This window comes from Canis lupus, chromosome 1, assembly GCF_048164855.1.
Source record: "Canis lupus baileyi chromosome 1, mCanLup2.hap1, whole genome shotgun sequence".
NCBI lineage: Eukaryota > Metazoa > Chordata > Mammalia > Carnivora > Canidae > Canis > Canis lupus.
This window is the reverse complement of record NC_132838.1, coordinates 7,965,107-7,986,079: the sequence shown is the minus strand read 5'-3', so window position 1 is coordinate 7,986,079 and position 20,973 is coordinate 7,965,107. Positions and strand designations below refer to the sequence as shown.

At 36.3% G+C, this 20,973-nt stretch overlaps 1 pseudogene; it reads left to right on the top strand.

The window, feature by feature from the left end:
- The first annotated feature begins 1,616 nt into the window (after positions 1-1,616).
- Positions 1,617-2,609, top strand: LOC140611152 (glyceraldehyde-3-phosphate dehydrogenase pseudogene; annotated as a pseudogene).
- Positions 2,610-20,973: the final 18,364 nt, after the last annotated feature.

Below are 20,973 nucleotides of genomic sequence, written 5' to 3'. Positions count from 1 at the left end.
GGGAACAAGCCCTGTCTTGGGCTCTTTGCTCCCTGAGGAATCTGCTTGAGGATTCTCTTTCTCTCTCTCTCTCTCTCTCTCTCTCTCTCTCCCTTTGCCTTCCCAATCCCTACTCACACACTGTCTCTAAAATTAATAAATTTTTTTAAAAATTACTATCTTGCCTTTTTCTCATGAAACATTTGATAAAATGAAAAACTCAGTCTTTGAAACCCAATTGCCTGGGTCCTGGTTCGGACTCTCTTACTAAAGTATCCTATTTTAATATAGGTAAGCTTTCTGTATTTTACTTCCTTCAATCATCTTTTATCTCTCTTTCTTGATTTATCTATCTACATACCTACTTACCTACCTATCATCTGTCTACCTACTTGTGGTGTTTTGATTTATATTCTATTTAAATGAGGGAGAGGTCTCATTTAAGCAACATGAGCAGGTAGGCAATTTATCTAGACACCAGAAAATGTACATACATTTTAAAATTCTTTGTACGGTAGAATTTACTTTGAAGATTTTAGTTGTTTAGTTACTTTCATGTGGATGCTGTGTGCATATTAAGACAACTAAATAAACATATTTTGGAATGGAATTTGTGGAATTTTTTGTTAAAAGATCCTTAGATATTTACCTTCCTGTAGGTTATAATAACATGACAACTGATCTCCCTGCAAACCATTTGAAAATTGATATATTAAAAACTAATCTATTTAAGGCAATATAAGTTGAAGCAATAAATAAAGAGTATAATGGATAAAATTTTGAAGAGAAGACTTCAGAGAAGTTTTCTGATGACCTACTGCTATTTTGATTTCTACATATGTTTACAATTTCTGACCTCAAGCTTGGAGAATTGAGGTTTACCTGGACAGATAACCCCTTCTGGGAAATGGGAGAAAAACTAAGGAGTCTTAGGGGTCTCTAAGGGCTAAACTAAAACCAAAACAAACAAAAAAACCCCACAATGATATAAGGGGAATCAAAACACCGAATTCCTCCTCAAGAGATTGTATGAAATTATTAAGTTGTACCTGGTGGGAGAGGGACTAAAATACTAATTTTCTATGATGTATAGCAGAGTTTTCTGGCATCTCACAGTGGTAAGAAACCAGAAATTAGAATTGGGATTATGCAGAAGGTTCAAGTTGAATAAGTGTGACTATGAAAATCCAAAAAGGCTATCAGGTATAAGGGGGTCTCAGGCTTTCCATAAATTCAGCTCTGTCCAACTGCTCATTCCTTGTGTTAATGTTCCACTCCATTTGTCTGTCTAGCAGAAGAAAGGTGAACCATTAGAGAAGTTTGATGCCATCTATAACTTCTACATTTTTATATATAACATGTACGACTTTTAATTGAAATTAAGAAGAATACCAAGAAATAGGATCTCATGAACAAAAACTAAGAGATAACAACAACAAAACAAAAAGTAGAATTGAGCTGGTATGCTTTCTACCAAAATCTTAGTTGTTTTACTCTTTCATTTACTTTAAAATGAAAACAGCAGAATTGGCTGTCTGTCGAATGCAGAGGAGCAGAGGTTCGATAGACAGCCGCATCTTCTGGTTGCAGTGCCAGCCACATCCCCCAGACGCGATGGTGAAGGTTGGAGCGAATGGATTTGGCCGTATTGGGCGTGTGGTCACCAGGGCTGCTTTAACTCTGGCAAAGTGGATATTGTCGCCATCAATGACCCCTTCATTGATCTCAACTACATGGTGTACATGTTCCAGTATGATTCTACCCACAGCAAATTCCACAGCACGGTCAAGGCTGAGAACAGGAAACTTGTCATCAATGGGAAGTACATCTCCATCTTCCAGGAGTGAGATCCCACTAACATCAATTGGGGTGGTGATGCTGGTGCTGAGTATGTTGTGGAGTCCACTGGGGTCTTCAACACCATGGAGAAGGCTGGGGCTCACTTGAAGGGCGGGGCCAAGAGGGTCATCATTTCTGCTCCTTCTGCTGATGCCCCCATGTTTGTGATGGGCGTGAACCACGAGAAGTATGACAACTCCCTCAAGATTTTCAGCAATGCCTCCTGTACCACCAACTGCTTGGCTCCTCTAGCCAAAGTCATCCATGACCACTTTGGCATCGTGGAGGGCCTCATGACCACCGTCTATGCCATCACTGCCACCCAGAAGACCGTGGACAGCCCCTCTGGGAAGCTGTGGTGTGACAGCTGAGGGGCTGCCCAGAACATCATCCCTGCTTCTACTGGCACCGCCAAGGCTGTGGGCAAGGTCATCCCTGAGCTGAATGGGAAGCTCACTGGGAAGCTCACTGGCATGGCCTACCATGTCCCCACCCCCAACGTGTCAGTTGTGGATCTGACCTGCCACCTGGAGAAAGCTGCCAAATATGACGACATCAAGAAGGTAGTGAAGTAGGCACTGGAGGGCCCCCTCAAGGGTATCCTGGGCTACACTGAGGACCAGGTTGTCTCCTGTGGCTTCAACAGTAACACCCACTCTTCCACCTTCGATGCTGGGGCTGGCATTGCCCTCAATGACCACTTTGTCAAGCTCATTTCCTGGTATGACAATGAATTAGGCTACAGCAACCAGATGGTGGACCTCATGGTTCACATGGCCTCTGAGGAGTAAGAGCCTCCTGAACCACCAGCCTCAGCAAGAACAAGAGGAAAAGAGAGGCCCTCAGCTGCTGGGGAGTCCTTGCCCCAACTTAATCCCCCAACACACTGAGAATCTCCTGACCTCCAATTTACATCCCAGACCCCAAGGAAGGGGAGGAGTTGGGGAGCCCTACCTTGTCATGTACCATCAAGAAAGTATACTGTACCCAGCCAAAAAAAAAAAAAAAAAAAAACAGAATTTACATTAGATAGGCCTTAATCGAATGGTATCGACAAACAAATTAAAACTTGTGTGAAAACCTTATTTTATAATTCAGTAGTCGGCAGCCCAGGTAGCTCAGCGGTTTAGCACTGCCTTCAGCCCAGGGTGTGGTTCTGGTGACTTGGGATCGAGTCCAACGTCAGGCAACCTGCATGGAGCCTGCTTTTCCCTCTGCCTGTGTCTCTGCCCCCCCCCCCATGTCTCTAATGAATAAATAAATAACAAATCTATAATTCAGTGGTGATATATGCATAGAATTTCAGACATATAAGATTTAATAGAATAGCACAGTTTAAAATATTGTGTATGTGTGTTTATGAGAAAAAGAGATCATGCACATATATGTGGTTGTGTATTTTCAAGAACACAATATAGACTTGAAATAATTAGGTTTTCCAAAATATGGGTGGAATATTGAGAGTGTTCTAGAAAAAGCTTTATAAATAACTATTATTCAGAAATATAAAAGTTTACAAATCTGGGCTCTTAGGACCAAAGCAGAAGCCAATTTTTGATTCCAAATTATACTTGAATGATTTGAAATTTTTCTTGATTAAACCTGTTAACCTACATCTGACATTTTTGTGTAACTAAACCAGTGTGAGTTTCATAGCAGCAAAATCACATGGAACAAACCAGATGTTCCATCCCATTTCATTGAGAACAACCTCCTTTTCTCTGTTTATTGTTGGGATTCGGCCCAAAACATTTTGAATAGCTCCTGATGACAACCCAAACAAACTAAAAATCTAATATATACATTTTATGATGTTTATTAATGTATAATTTCCACACAATATAATCCATACACTCTGTTGTCTTACAGTTTTGTGTTTTGGCATATATATATGTATATGCATATACATATATATGCATATAATATATATATATATTATATGTATTCATGTAACCACCACTGATGTCAAAATATAGAATATTTCTATCTCCCCCAAAAGTTCTCTCATGTCTCTTCGTACTCAATCTCCCTACCCTACCCACCCTCTTCCACTTTTGGTAAAACCTGGCTAGGGTTCTATCTCTGAAGTTTTGTTTTCCCAGACTGTCATGGAATAAGGATCATAGCCTGTGTAACCTTTTATGTCTGATTATTTTCACTTAGAGTAATACTTTCAAAAATTTATCTATGTTTTTGTATTTTTAGGCAGTTCATTACTATGGATTGCTGAGTCATATTTCACTTTCTGGCTCTACTATGACATTTGTTCCATTTACTGATTAACAGCATACATGCTATTTTCAGCTTTTGGCTATTAGCCACAATTATTGGCTATTAACTATAATAATCACAATGGGTCTTGGTGTAGACATATGTTACCACTTTTGGGTGAGTAACCTAGGTTTGGGATTCCTGAATCCTATGGCACATTTTCATTTGCCTATAAAAGAAACTGCCAAACTGCTTTCCCAACCAGCTATACCATTTTTCATTTTCTAGAATAAAAATGTTATGAGAGTTTGAGTTGCTAGTATTTGGTATTATCCAATTTTATTAAAGTTAGTTTTCCTCATACATGTGTGGTGTTATCTTTGTTTTAATTTTTGCTAGCTTAATGACTAATAATGTTGAACCTTTTTTCATGTGTTTACTTACTACTCATAGCTCTTCTTTGGTAAATGTCTTTTCAAGAGTTTTCCTATTGAACCCTGAGAGTCTTTTACATGTTCTGAATACAAGTCTTTAATCAGATATATTTTGCAAATATTACCTCCCAGCCTTTGGCTTTCCATTTTCATCATGTTGTCTTTTGAACAACAGAAGTTTACATTTTGATGAAACACAATTTATCAATAGTCCCTTTTATGTTGTGAGTTTTTTATGTCCTATCTAAGAAATCTTTGCTTAATTCTTCACACAAATCAGAACAACCCCCGTTACCTTTGTTTGATATTAGTATTGTGTTCAGGACAAATGAAATTTTGATATTGAAGCTGAAAAAATATACATGCTGGTGTATGTTGTTTGCTTTTACAGGAATAAAGAAATATATGCAGTACTAAACTATGTCATTTACACTGACAGCTCTTATTATTATTATTAAGATAAAATATATTATTATAATAAGACTTGAAAACAGCATTTGTAGTAACATAAAATAAACATGTCACATAATATTTAAATCAAATTACCTTATCATTTCTAGTTTTAAAGTATAAGTGAATGTACAAGATATGAGTGAGGCTCTTTGCCTTCAAAAATAAAAACTTGTTTGATTTCCAAAATTTTTCCTTGAAACATATACCATCCTTTCATAGAGTATATTTATATTTTATTTCAATACAAAAATTGAATATAAAAAGGAGAGTTGTAACATTTATTTGTCAATCTGAAAATAATTCATTTTTAGTTGAACCTTTTAAAGAACTTATATATTTTATTTCTACGTATGTCAGGGACTTCAAAATATATGGTTTTCATTTTCCCTGTAAACATCAATAGCCTCTATAACAATATATATAATATATTACACAGATGTATTGAATAAAATTTAGATATATGAGACACACAGAAAATGATGATTTTTGTATCTGATACAAACATTTTTTTTTTTTTAAATATAGGTCATCTTTGTGTGTATCTGTGTCTCATGCGTCTCAATTTTATTCAAGACATGGTATGGGGCAGCCCCGGTGGTGCAGCGGTTTAGTGCCGCCTGCAGCCTGGGGTGTGATCCTGGAGTCCCACATCGGGCTTCCTGCATGGAGCCTGCTTCTCCCTCTGCCTGTGTCTCTGCCTCTCTCTTCGCTCTCTCTGAATGAATAAATAAATAAATCTTTAAAAAAGAAAAAAAAAAGACATGGTATGTGAAAGAACATTATAGACTAATATAAGTATTATTTAGTCCCCTCCCCCCCCTCCAAAAAGCATGTCTTTTCTGTTTTGAAGCATCAATGTGGAGTGGATTGACCTAATGTGGAATTGAGTTGGTTCTTGGCTTTATTGCATTTATCACTATCTTCACATATTCTCTGACCAAGACTTGGTTTATCAGGGCTTAGGCTATGAGCACTGGCAACACCCCAGACTTCTCTTTGCTTTTTATACGGGCCTTTGGCTTTTGCTGTGTGCATATAAAGCAAAGTGAAGGAGGGAGTGGAGGAGGAAATCTCTCGGCCCTTCTGCCCTGACCCAGCCTGTGGAGGGTTATGTGTGGTTCTGTCTGTTGAGGACACAAGAAAAAATGGTGTGTTGAGCAGACTCAGTCTTTGGCTGTAACTCCTCAGGATTCTAATCTCCCGTATCAGCCTACACCTGGATAGTACAAATTTATTAAAATTTAGGATACTTTAGCTTTACTTTTGTCTTGAGAATATTTTCCCACACCTGCCATTTCAGCAGGAGAGAAAGCATGTGTGGGCTCTTCTCTCCTAGCAAAGCCTTCACACTTTCTGGAATTTGGTTTTATTATGTTTCTTGTTATCCTCAGCTCTGTGGTGGGTAGAAAAGGCTGGTGTTCCATCTGACTCTTGTTCATAGGGTACGTAGGGCCACCGCTTGTGATGTCTAGATCTTAACTGAAGGCAGAGGGCTGTATGTTGTTTTCTTAAAATCAAAATCTGAAAGATACGGAATTGTCAGCACCTAAGAATTTTTTCTGTATTGTATCCCAATTTAAATTAGATACACAGACTTGTAACACATTACCCCCCCCCCCTTTTTTTTACACATTTCCCATTTGTAACTCTAGTTGCCATTCTTAAAAATCTGCATTGGATGACATACATGACACTTTTAGTCACCCTTATTTTATGCAAATGTCAATGACCTATCATTTGGTTCATCACTTGTGCCTGCCAGGATGTCTGAAATGGAGAAATAATGGGCTGTGCCCGGTAGAACTGAGAGAGCAGTAGCTGTTCACTGTGCTTCCATGAATCTGCTTTTGAAATTAAAATCGTTGGTGCTCTCTTTTTTAAATCTCTGTTTGTGTGCCCATAAACTACTGAAATTAGAATTAAAAAACAAAATGTGAGCATTTAAATAGTTCACATCTCACCTGTTCTCTAGATAAACATTTTCCTTCAGTAAACAGTCAGTACACCGAAAATAATTAGACAGAATCTATATCGTCTACTTCCATGGAAAAAGAGGTTTTCTTTTTCTGTTTTGTTTTCATGAAAACCTTAAATGGAACTTCTTTGACAGCTTATCCACTGATACGTTTCTACGTGATTGTTTAAAGAGCGGTTACTGCAATTAGTGTCTTTGTGTACTTTGCAATTTGTGGGTAAGTCTGTTGCTTCACAGAATCTGGTATTTTGGATTTTTAGCCAAGCAAATGTCAACACATTCATATTGAGGTTTTTTGTTTCTTGGTGGGGTTTTTTTTGTTGTTGTTTTGTTTTTGTTTGTGTTTTTATTTTTTTGCTTTGGAAAAGTTAACTTATTCAAATAATACCTTCATTAAAAGTAGAGTTTTTCACAGTTAACATTTCATTATTTGACCTTGATTGCCTTATCCTTATAACTTTTATTTCCATTCTTGTAACAGTTAAAATTAACTATGGAGTTTCTTGAATATCAGCATATAAGAATATAACTATAAGACATTTTTCAAGGAAGAATCTCAATTGTGGGCATCAAAATAGAATGAGTTATTTTTGTCTATGCAAAACCCATCTCATATTAGGTCTGCATGAATAAACTGCTTAACTGCTATGTTAGCCAGAGAGAGTACTTAATGTTAATTTCTGTAACAATAAAAACAAAATCTCAGTGGCATAGCAAAGCAAAGATTTATTATTCAAATTGCCATCAATGTAAAGAGTGAGTCATTGCTCTAAACAATGTCTCAGTTGCTTCAGTTTTGTGGTAGTTTACAGCACTCCAGTTTACGTGGGATGAACAGAATGGCCTTTGAAGCTATTGGCATCTTTATTAGAAAAAAGCCAGAGATTTATCTTTCATATTTGAAGGAACAGGTCTAGTTACATAATGATCCTACTGGCAAAGTAAGTTTAGGAATGGGAGAGGAGGATGTGGATGGTGATGTGTTTCTATAATTTCTGACACAAATTGGTAATCAAAGTAAAAGTGAAGTTTGAAAAGTTGCAGGGTATGGGGGTCATTCTATGATGAAATGATATTTTGTTTCATAAGAATTCAGGTGAAATAGCACAGTCATTTTGTTCAACTTTGCCACCTGAAGTGGCAAGCTTTATTTCATTTTATAAATTGTCACAGGATGTCAACTATTACAAGTGGCTTCTATGCCATAAATACTAGACAACATAAAAAAATTTACGTTTTGCTTTGATTATTGTATTGTTTTTCCAAGACTTCATGGTGCATCTAGAAAGTTCATTGTGAAACCTTATCAGATAATTCTAGATTATTTTTTCACTTTTTAATATGGTCTTTTCAATATGGTTGTTAAAAATTCTTAGCAAGGGGTTTACATAAATCCATCACTCTTAATTAAAACCTACACTTTGACATTTAGTACATTCATATATGAGAACTGCCATGATTCACTCCTATTTTAACATTATCTATGGGTGAGAAGGAAGTGATACACTGCAAGAAATACTTTGAAAATTGATATGAGGGGATCCCTGGGTGGCTCAGTGGTTTGGCACCTGCCTTCAGCCCAGGGTATGATCCTGGAATCCTGGGATCGAGTCCCACGTCGGGCTCCCTGCATGGATCCTGCTTCTCCCTCTGCCTGTGTCTCTGCCTCTCTTTTTCTCTCTCTCATGAATAAATAAAATCTTAAAAAAAAAAAGAAAAGAAAATTGATATGAGCTGTTATTAAAATTGGAGATTTTTCTTTGTTTTATAAAATACTAAACAGAGCACAATTGCTATTAAATGATTTACCAATAACATAAACTTGCTGCTAATATTAGATAAAGGCATGTATAATATTGTGCATATATTTACTAGTAATATCCTTGTTATTGTTATTGATCATGATTTTTGTTTTAAAATAGGTTGGAATTAACAATTCAGAGCTACTATAAGTGAAAGATGGAAAACTTTTACATTTCATGTAGAATCCTTCTCTTCAAATCATAAAGATAGATAGGATAGCAAAATGGAGAAAATTTACTACCACCTCCTTTGTGCCATAAAATAAATAAAATTATTTATTGCTCTATATGTCAGTTTGCATCCTTGAGTGTTATATAATATTTTTCTTTTCTATATTATGCATTCATCAGTACCAGATATGGATTATTTCCTAACTTCTAAAAGTACTTGAGGATATTCTTTTGAATCAATGCATATACATTAAAATGTATAAAAATAGATTATAATAAATATATTATCTTAAATAGTCACTTTAGGAAGGATCAGAAAAAAATTAAGATGAAAAAGGGATATACTATGCAAATACTAAAATGCTGTAGAAAATGTTAAAAATTATGAAAGTTTAAAAAGTAGTTAAATTTAGTGGAAAGAAACAAATATTTATGAAGCAGATAAAATCTGAAAGATAGGAGAAGTATCAATTAGAAATAAGGTAACTGAGAGTGAGGTTTAGTGTTGCTTTTAGACAAAAGGAAAAAACAGAATTTTGACTGACTACTCAGTCAATATTAAAATAGACTAGGGGCACCTGGAGAGTGCAGTTGGCTGAGCACATGACTCTTGGTTTTGCTTAGGTCATGATCTCAAGGTTGTAAGATCAAGCCCTGTCTCAGGCTCTGATTTCAGCAGAGTCTGCTTGGGATTCTCTCTCTCCCTCTCTTTCTGCTCCTACCCACCCTCAAATAAATAAATAAAATCTTTAAAAATATAAAATATACTGGAATTTAAACCTTGTCTAGAACAATATTGGATCAAAATGGGAAGCCAAATTAGAGTTATGTCATGGAGATCCTGAAATACTTATTGAGTGCCTTGCATTTTCTAAGCACTGGGGTTGTCAGAGTTAACTCAAAGAGCAAAATCCTCTTTCTGTTGATGTATCCCAGAGGTTAGGGGAAATGTGGAAGAAGGATTAACAGAAAATAATTAAATAAGTAAAATGTATGCTTCTCAGGATGTAATGCTAATAATAAATCAGGAAAAGAAATGGTGATATTTGAGTCTAATGGTGAGAGGTTAGTAATTTAAAGTTGACTTGGGGATTAGGAAAGGTCTTACTACAGATGCTATATTTGAGCAAAGAACCAAAGGAAATGAAGTGAACCACGCAGCCATCTGTGAGAAGAGCATTGAGGTGACAGCATGCCTCATATGGTGAACATACAACACAGACCAACATGTCTGAGGTAGAGTGAGGGAGGAGAGAGGTAGAAGGACAGAGTAGTGGAAACTTCGGAAAAACATTGCAAGAAATTGACCTTTTATTTTACATGAAGTGAGAAAATATTGGAGTGTTTATAAAAAAGGAGTGTTGTGATCAGTTTTACAATAAGAAAAAAAAAAAAAAAACCAACAACAACAACAAAAAAAAACCTCCCTGGCTGGTGTGTATAGAGTAACTGGAGAGAGGAAACAGGGAGAAAAGGCAGGCAGAAGCAAAGAGACCATTTAGAAGGCATTTGAAATAATCAAGGTGAGAAGTATTGATTGTAGAATGGTGAAGGTCTGAGAGTATTATGGAAAAAGAACTTCATATAGACTGGATGTGGATCAGAACAGAAAGAATTCTTTAGAGGTGAAGTTTCTTCATCTGAGCAGTTAATGAGGTGAAGCAGTCCTGGACTGAGATGGAGAAAATTAGAAAGCAAGACAAAAACTTGGCATGGTAGGTAGAGAATTTGATTTTGAAAGATCTGTTATATATCCAAGAGGTAATGTTAAAAGTATATTGAAAATAGAGTCCAGGTAGTTTCAAGCTGGAGTTATAATTGGGAAACCTGTAGCACTTTTAAACTGATGGTAAGAGATGAACTCACAGAGGGAAGGAGTGGATAGAAGGTAAAGAAGATGGGTATAGATTGGCCTACTTATCTAACTTTAGAGCTTGCAGAGATGAGGTAGGAACACCAAAGGAAGTTGAACATGAAAAAAAGCACAAAGAGAAGAGAATCAGGAAAATGTGTTAGCTTAGAATGCAAGTAAGGAAGGTATTTCTAGAGAAAAGAAATTTATTAATTTGTTCAAATGCTTTTAGGGATGTTATGAAATGAAGATCACACAATTGCTATAGTTAGCAGTTCAGGCCATTGGTGGACTTTGAGAAGACCAAAGTCAGTAGAATGATGATGGTGAAAAACCAGTTGAGCAGGGTTCAAGAGAGAAGAGTAGGGAAGGGGCTGTAGACAAGGAGACCAGGCAACTCTCGAATCATATTTCTGTTTTATATGATGGAGGGAGGACAGCAAAAGAGAAAGTCTCTTGCTGAGGCCACATGAGACAGTGTTTAGTACACAAGAGGAGGGTTATTTTATCGGAACTGGGACCGCTTTTCTCAATCAAGAGCAGTTAAAGCAAAGGTACAGTTAGATGAGGATGTGTGGTAGTGGAAATGTGTTTTAGTCTATTTCTGAAAGCTTTTATTTTCCACATGGAATATAAAGCAGAGAATGCCAGGAGCAGAGGTCTTGAATTCTTGAGTAGAGAGAAGATACAAAGTGATCTTCCATGAATGGAGAGTAAATGGACTAGAGAAATGGAGTAGGATTGTGGGCAGCATTAAGAGGTCAATACAGAAAATTAGAGATTACAGATAATATGAAACTGCATTTTTCTGTGTGTTTTCTCTGAATATATTCAGCTGTGCTGTTTTAGGCACAGAGTTGGAGAAAAATTAGTCCCAACTATGGCTATTGCTTTGCTAGGCAAATAGGATGATAAAATTGGCAAGCAAGAGAGTGAATATATGCACTGCAGTCATTGACTAGGTGAACATGGAGTCTACACTGGGCTAGAAGGAAAGTGTGGTCATAAGAGTGGAGAACTGTGAAAAGGAGGTAAAATTAATGGACTGCGGGTCTTACTTAAATTGAAAGGGTGTTGAAGTGAAGGTAGGAGGGGCACCTGGGTGGCTCAGTGGTTGAGCTTCTGTCTTCACCTCAGGTTGTGATCCTGGAATCCTTGGATTGAGTCCCACATCAGGCTCCCCACAAAGAGCCTGCTTCTCCCTCTGCCTGTGTCTCTGCCTCTCTCTGTGTGTCTCATGAATAAACAAATAAAATCTTTTTTAAAATGAAGTGAAGGTCGGAGGTAGTCACCTGGAAAAATTGGAAATGGTGGTCATAGGGTGGAAGACATTACATTGTAATTATGGAGGGGACATGGCCTTCAGAAATGACTGAGGTCTAGGGCATGCCACTGGAGGTGGTGGTGAGGTATAATGGATGATACATCAACCCTCTGAGGGATGGTGATATTGGAAAATTGATAGTTAGATATTGAAATAATTACAATGGAGTAGTTCTAGACAAAATTAATGCAGCCAGAAAATAGATTCAATTTCAATGGTCTAAAGAATTTAGTGCCTGAGTATGGGCCTCAGGAAGGACCATGAGAAGTGGCACTAGAATTTAAAAAAGAAAATAAAAACATTGCTTCCTGTTTTTCTTATACAATAGACCTTGATGACAAAAGACACAAACACAAAACTGTTGGTGATTTACTTTCTCCCCTTTCAATTCGTTCTTCCCATAGAGACCTGCAAGGTTTAGTTAATAGAACTTCGGGTTTCATTTGAGAAGAAATACACTACCCTAATGGAGTAGTTGGACTTGCCTAGTGTTTTATAAGAATCAAAGATTCTTTTGATGGTGAGATGCAGCACACTGACTCCCAGATGAAAGGCAGAGCTCTCTTACAGCTCCGAAGGAGAGGAGGCTGCTGTGCAGCATCCGTGGGGCTGGACGAGGACAAGAGAACAGCAAGCTGCAGCTCTAGGGGCATCTTAAGTGTGGCAAACAGCGTGGAGTTTGCTAGGTTTTAGTAATCAGAATAATTTTGAGGACTCCAAGAACATAGGGGCTGCTGTCACTAGTTGTGTGTTCCCTGGTCTCAGAGTGGCTTGGGGTGGTGTATGCAAGTTAAAGGACAGTAAGGAGGTGCTTGGTTTGTAGATTTAATCAGCTATTTGAGGAGAGGAAGAGACCAGTCTCTCACCTAGCCAGTGCCTCAAAAATTAGGTCAGTACAGCACTTAAAAAAAAAAAAAAAAAAACGAGGAGCAGGTCATGTGGGTAGCTCAGTGGGTTGAGCATCCAACTCTTGATTCTGGCTCAGATCATGATTTCAGAGTTGTGAGATCAAGCCCTGCAGCTGGCTCCTGCTCAGCCTGCTCAGCAGACAGTCTGCTTGAGATTCTCTCTCCCTCTCCTTCTGCCCTTCCCCCTGCTCTCTCTGCCTCTCAAATAAGTAAATCTTAAAAAAAAAAGCTAAAGTGCATACAGTTGAAACAATTGCCAATTAAAAGACTTAGGACACTTTCATCTTCAACCTCAAAAACTGACCTAGTTACATTGAGTTTGATACTCAAATTAGATAGCATTATATATCTACTTTTATTATATGATCATACAGTTCCATTTAGATAAAAATTTAGGATTACAATCTCTGCAAGTTTTTCTCAAGCTACATTTCCTCCCTTAGAACTGACACAGCATAGTATTGGTACTAGATCAAAAAGCCCTGCTTTCTTCTAAGATCTCAACACTAGAGCATTACAATATTAAAGTTAAATATTTTTAGAAGATTATTTATTTCCAGATTTTCATGCATCAAACTTCTAGAGCAGAAACCAAACATCAGAGATTGACTAGGCATATTTCAACACCAATCAAATGTAATTGGCAGCTACGATCGGTCACTATTTCTACAAAGTGAACATCAGAAACTGACATGTCTTTAGCTTGCTATGAAAAGTTCCTATGTGCAATAGTTGTCAATTATAATAAATCAAAAATCGTGCTTACAAGTTAAAATGTTCAAATAGCATTTCATTTCAAATGCAACGTCTAACAGGTGTTCTTCAAAGTGATACCTGAGTACTGCTTTTTACAAGGCTCCTTAGATTGTAGCATCTGGCAATATATTATTTCTAATTTCAATTTCTCAGTGGCACACTTGGAAAGTACCAGAGTGACTGTCTTCAGATGAACATGGCCCTTGTGTCAAAATAAAAGTTCAGGCTTTAGAAAATTACAAAATTATGAAGCTCCTTATAGAAAACTGTGATCTGCCTTTTTTTGCAATGCAAATAAAGAAAGCAATCTTAGTGTAATTCATCAGCATTTGAAATCCCTTTGCATTGCAGTAAAGTGTTCTTTAATTGACTAGTAAATTATTCTATGATCAGTTTAGCAAATTGTTTCTGTCTCTCTCCCTCTCTCTTTGCTGACTCCGGAGTATTGGGCTATTTTATGGTAACCAAGTTTTTTATTATTATTAATTATTATTATTATTATTCTCCTTTTCAACCAAACTGCCATAACCCCTACATCAGATTAACAGGAAAACAATGCCTATGTGTGAGAAAACAGATGATCCTAGAATTTAGTAAATATAACATCCCTACCACAGTATTATTGAATATGAGACTTATTAACAGCTGAAAAATTCAAGCTTTCAAAAAGGCTGATTCCCTCCAGAGAAATTTGAAAATAGAATGTTTTCAAATAACTAGATCTAGCTTTACAGTAATTGCTCAGACCAACCAGAGCCCACAGTGTTACCAGTACAGCTGTGAAGTCAGTTTATTGTATTAGAAAAAAAAAATCAGTTATAGTACATTGATAACAAAGATTTAAGAAGAGAATATTCTTTAAGCTTTTTATAATGCTACTGTGCCATTTGGTAGTTATAGCTATAGTTAATCTTATTCAGACACCTAGATCCAGGTATTATCATGAAGTTTATTTTTGACTAATTTGCATCCTCTTCTCCCTTTGTTGATATTTTTACCAATTACCCATTCAGACATTTCCTGGGTGTGCTTTTGAGAGTGACTTTGCTTTCAATCTCTTCTGAATTGATTCTTCTAATTGTATGATCAAGGATGATTTAGTCTCTATGAGATAATGGAAATTCCCCAAAGCCTTCCAGGCCCAAAGGGATTCCTCTTAGGGAACACCCTTCAGGGTTTTGCATTTGGGCGGAAAAGCCTTCTGATCATATTATCCAAACAACTTCTGTGTGTACCATCTGAAAGAGCAATTCAAATCTTTTGTTTGTACTTTTTTTTTTTTCTCTTCCTCTTGGTCACCTGCACATAGTTGTTTCCAAATCACTGAAAGTTTGCTTTTTCAAAGCTATATTTAAAACACTAGTACTATAATTTTGCCAAAAGAATCAGATCTGGCATACCTTATTGCTTAATATGTTGAGCCTTTCACATCTTTTATATGCTGCTTCCACAGATTCATTCTCTTTATTAATTTTATACTCACCATGTGAAGAACTCTGGCTGTGGGAGCCATTGGTATGAATGAAGCCTTATAAAATTTTATTATATTTTATTATTGCATATACTGTTATGCCGATAAACATATTGTAAGAAAACTATTGGTGTTTAACATGTAACAAATTCCCAGCATAATGTTATTTGAAACGTTCATTTAATGCATGACTAAACCTTGTTTCATAGACACAGTAGATTTGAATGAGAACCAGCTCAATTTTACTTATAATAACAAAGATGCTCTAATAAAAGAGAGACGTACAATTTACTACTTGGACTCATATCTGTCATTGAAATGGAAATAATAGCTCCACGCATAAAAACACAAGGAGGGAAAGCATAGCGGGGCTATAGAAATTTAATTGCATTAAAATTCATATTATTTTTGTATTTTTAAATAGATCATGTTAAATTTCTCATTTTTCTGCCTGATATAATTCACCAAAATGAGAGAGAGAGTATTTACATGGTTCAAAGGCAAAGCTTAATTATCTAATATTTCCAATTGCTTTGAGATCACTGATCTCAGATCACTTTGATTATTGCGCTTTTGTGGTAGAAATGAATATGGAGCAATTCAATGATTCATGTCTGTGGTTAAAAAATCTTTAATCTCTTTATAGGGTTACTATAGAGAGAAGCATACAGAGATTTAATCATGTTGATCTTGCTAATATTAATGACCAAGAAAGAGTCAAACTCAAGGTAGGATAGCAAAAGATTACTTATTAAAATGAACCAACTTCATATCAACTCACCATTTATAAACTATTACTGTGACTACTGTTCGTTTGAATGTTCCATTACAAATCGTGGGTTTTGAAATTTTGAAATACCAATTAGTTATAAGAACACTATGGATACATTATGAGAGGTTGTTATTGCTCTGAAGGTAGTCTTTTAGCAGAGAGGAAAAGCAATTTCAATATATATTTGCATGTTTTTCTCCCTAGTTTTCTTAATTAAAAATTCCAGATTTTTACTTCCTAAGGAATGTATATGATTTCACTATAGTATCTTCATTCTTTGGGTGGACCATGGGTACAATGTACTTTACTATGATTTGAGGTATAGAAACTTTCCACAGGAAAGAAAGACTCTATCAAAGCAGAGAATTCATAGGAGCACTCTAAAGAAAAAGGAGTTCTTGGCCTCCATGGCCAATTTAGTCTTTGGAAATGTATAGCTGTGAATAAGAATGGATGTTTAAAAGGCCAGTGAATAATCTCCTTAGTCCTCCTGTGCCCATCTGAGGTCTGAGCCAGTTGGGATACAAGATACAGGAGTCAGACAAAATAAGTTAGCTATGTTGAAGATAAAACTAGATTGGAGGATATTGCTTGAATCTGATGCGATCACACAGATTTTCTAATAACTCGTCCACTGCATTAAACTCATTCACTTAGTCACAGGAGATCCACGCAGACTCTGTCCTCCCTGCAGAGGCATTGCCTGTCCTGGTGAGTTTCCCTCATGAGTTAGCTGAGAATGCATTCAAAGGGCACATTTACAGTGAGACACCCAGAATGGTTTGGTCAATCATGTTCCTTTCCTTCTCTGAGATTCACCTGCCAGAGTGGTGACAGTTCTTCTCTGAGAGTTGAGTAGTTGAAAGTTGAAGAATGGAACTATAATTCAACTTCTTCCCATAGAAGAAACATGAGGAAAGGGGAATAGACACTTTTCCCTTAAAATGAGTTTTTTCTTAGGCTGCATTTCTGGAACAGCCTGGGAGCAGACAATTATTAAACTATTCTTCTGACTTCAAAGCCCTCCTTCTAAAAGTGGCTTTGTGATGTCAGACTTTGGCATCGCCAGTTGAGAGTATGGTCTGACCATAGGATTTGATGAAAGGAGACAGCAAACTGAAGCTGAAAAGGAAATTGCTTCTGGCAGTTTGGTCTCCTTGACTTTTTCTTGCTGTCACCATCCAGTGCTCCTTTTCCGCCAAGGCAGCAAAGATTCAGGTGAAGGTATTGCAACTCACTCCATAATTTCTCCAGCATTCCCAGAGCCAGTATTTTCAGCACCAGTCTGGTCACTGGCAAACCCTGCTCAGTCCCACCTGCTTCACCTCCTCTACAGAGCCTCCTGTGTCAACTGAGTAGCCCCCTTTTCAGAGTCCCTGTGAGTCCTTGATGCCTTATCTGAGCTCTAAGTTTTAACAGTTTCAACCTGACTCTAAGTGTGGTAGCTCTTTTCCCCTTTGCTCCTATGCTATTATCTTCATGTTCTCTTTTCTCCTTCTTAGTTTCCTAGCTAATACATTTTATCCTTGATAATTCTTTAAGTTAAATTTTCTGTATTGTTTTAAAGATTTTATTTATTTATTCATGAGAGACACATAGAGAGAGGCAGAAACACAAGTAGAGGGAGAAGCAGGCTCCCCTCAAGGAGCATGATGTGGGACTCATTCCTGGACCCCAGGATTATGCCCTGAGCTGAAGATAGATACTCAACTGCTGAATCACCCAGGTATCCCTAATTTTCTCTGTTAACATAATTCTGTTTCCTGAGTAGATATAACATATATATTGTATATGTATATATATATATATATAAAATTATATATCAAATATATATTATATTTCCAGTATTGAAGACAGCTATTTTTGGCTTCCTTTCCTCTAGGACTCACGTCTTGGTTTAGCATGACTATAATTTTGTGGTAAATGAATTCGTATTTGTTAATATACTTCCTTAAATGAGACACTAACAATTGCAAACACATGGAAGGTTGGAATAATCATTGCAGAGAATTTTGGAAGCGTTGCATCCATTATATCAATCCCATACTGCCACAGGTTGGAGTCCCTGGAAGTAGAATTTGAAACACATTGTTATATGTGTAAGATAGTATTAGGGAGGACCCTTGGGATCAGTATCTGGGCAAGGAAAGGGAAAGTAAGCAAGAGTGGGTAGTGGGGGAAGACAAGATGGCATGTAGGTTCTCTATCCTAGCCAGCTAGAGGAGCTCTGGATATAAATTGATCCCTTAAAATTATTCCAAATATAGGACATAGGATTTAGGACATTCCAAGAAGGGTGTGATTTTGAGAGTTGTCTCTCTGCAGCTGAGGCGATCCCTGGAGGAAGGTCAACTGAAGTTAAAGCAAATGGAAGGAGGGGAGAATGGACCAGGTGGTGAAAATATTTTTTATCAGGGAACTGTCATCCTTAGGTTTTATATTTCTGAAAATTCACCCCTATGATGGCTTAAATCATAGACTGGGTTGAACATGGGGGGTTGATGAAAGCAGAGACACTAGAGTTCCTGAGGGTTTAAATTAATGTGGGATAAAGAAGAAGGGTGGTTTTCAAAGAAGCTGTTCAGCATTTGGTGATGGATGGTGTGCATGAGAAGGGAAATTGAGACTATAAAGGTGATTGAGTTTATAGCATATATGATATTAGCTGATGCTATATGACCAGAATAGAAATTAAAGAGGAGCAGATGTAGTTGACACTATTTGGATAGACATTTGGTATTTGAAGTGCCTAAAATAAATCCCACTGTAATCCTTAAGCATTTGTATGCTGAGGTCTGAAAATTAGATACAGTTTCAAGCCATTATGTGTGGGACGTATCAACATGCGATTAAGGTTGAAGCCATAGAACTAGAGGACAACATTCCAAAAATATATGCAAGACAACATTAAAGATAGAATGTGCTATATAATTTTATTGGCTCATTTGACCAGGATGTCAGCTAAAATCTTCTTATATTTTTTTTCAAAAGAAGATCAATTTCACTTGACATATACCTTTTTTTTTTTTTTTTTCTTTTGGGAGGACAATGATGTGGGGGTAGAGGTAGGGATGGAATAAGAGTAAAAACCAGACACTGATTCTTGTTAACTTTCTTCTCATGGGATTCAACTTAACTATTCATCCTATCAAAATATTTATTTATTTACTTGAAAGAGAGAGAGAGAACATGAGTGCAAGCTGTAGGGAGGGGCAGAAAGAGAGAAAGAGAGAATCCCGAAGCAGACTCCCACTGAGCACAGAGCACAGAGCCCAGGGCTCCACCCCATGACCCTGAGATCATGACTAGAGCTGACATCAAGAGTCAGCCACCTAACTGATGGAGCCACCCAGGTGCCCCTCAAAATATTTTTGAATTTCGATTTTTGTCATCTAGAATTTTCACAATCTCTTCAAGTTTGTAAAACCTAAATTTGATGGTATTCATCTCTCATTAAATACCTGATAAAAATATCATAGATAAATGCCAAGGTCAGAACCATGCAGATTGACATTCACTTTATATTATTATTATTATTATTAATTATTATTATTATTATTTTATTATTACTGATGAAATGTTGGAATTGGAAATAATCACCTGTTACTAATGAAACTTTCTTCCATCCAATATGCACATAGCCATTTATCCCACAATCTATCATAGAAGGCTTTACTACATAAGGTATTAAAGTATAGCCACAAAATAGAAACCATATATCCTTATCTACGATTATTTGTTCCTTGTGAAAATATGTTGAAACCAATGATCTAAAAGCCTGCTACATTCTTTCCGCAATAAGCATACACTATACATATACACTTAACTAGAGCTCTGAATATTTGTTATGCTTACTTTTTAGATAAGGCTTATTATGTTAAATGGCATGCACACTTGAACATTATTTAACACAGTCAAATTTTAATCCACAAAAGTACATTGATTGGTACTGAGAGTCCCAGTCTCATTACATGTGTGCATGCAATTTGGTTGTAAGGCATAGCAATTAAAAGCAAGGGCTCTAAAGTTAGACTTCCTGCATTCTTATCATATTTGTTAGTTTTATAACCTTAGAAAGTTGCTTCAGCCCTGTATACCTTGATTTGGATTATGCATCAAATGGAGATAATAGCGCTTTCCTTTCATACTTGCTGTGAGATCCTAATGAGCTAATAAATGCAAGTCCTTAGTAGGATACTTAGAAAGAACTCAGTAAACACCCTATATTATTAGCTACCTTAACATTTATAAAACAAGATTCTACTGTCTTGAATATGGCAAAATCTATTCTAATTTTGGTGAACATTTGAATAATTATCAATATGGGGTCTTTACGAATCATGCAGCTCCATGCTCCTTTATACAAATTTCTCTAAAGTATGTATCTATAAACAAAATAAATTGGTTATAGGTTATAAATATCTTTGATTTTGTTTAAAATTATTTTCTGAAAAAAAAGAAAATAAAATTATTTTCTGAAGTAGTTTCATTTCACAGCAATATGTGAGAATTTTTATTTACATCCTCAAAAACATTTCCTTTTTATTCAGTCTTAAATTTTGCCAATCTACAGGGTGTGCAAAGATATATCCTTGGGGATTCACCACTCTGATTCTCAGAAAACTGAGCATCTGTTCATAATGTATTGCCCATTTGGATTTCTTCTTTTGTGAAGTATGTGTCTAAATATTTGTGTATATTTCTCTGAGGCTGTCTGTCATCTTGTTTTTGAATAGTAGGAGTTCTTTAAATATTCTGGATTCAAGTCTTTTTGATTGTATATGTAGCAAATATCTTTTCTCAGTCTGCGGTTTGTATTGTGAGAGGCTGTCTTTTGATAAAAGATTTGTTTATTTTAGAGCTTAATAAATTTATTAAAGTTTATTTAAATAAATACGGGTTTCATATTTCACTCTATTATTCTAGGAAACAGGGTTTATATGTAGTTTGAAATAAAGGCCCAATACATTTTTTTCATATAACCAATTGTTCCAGGATCATTTATTGAAATGACCAAAGAAAATAA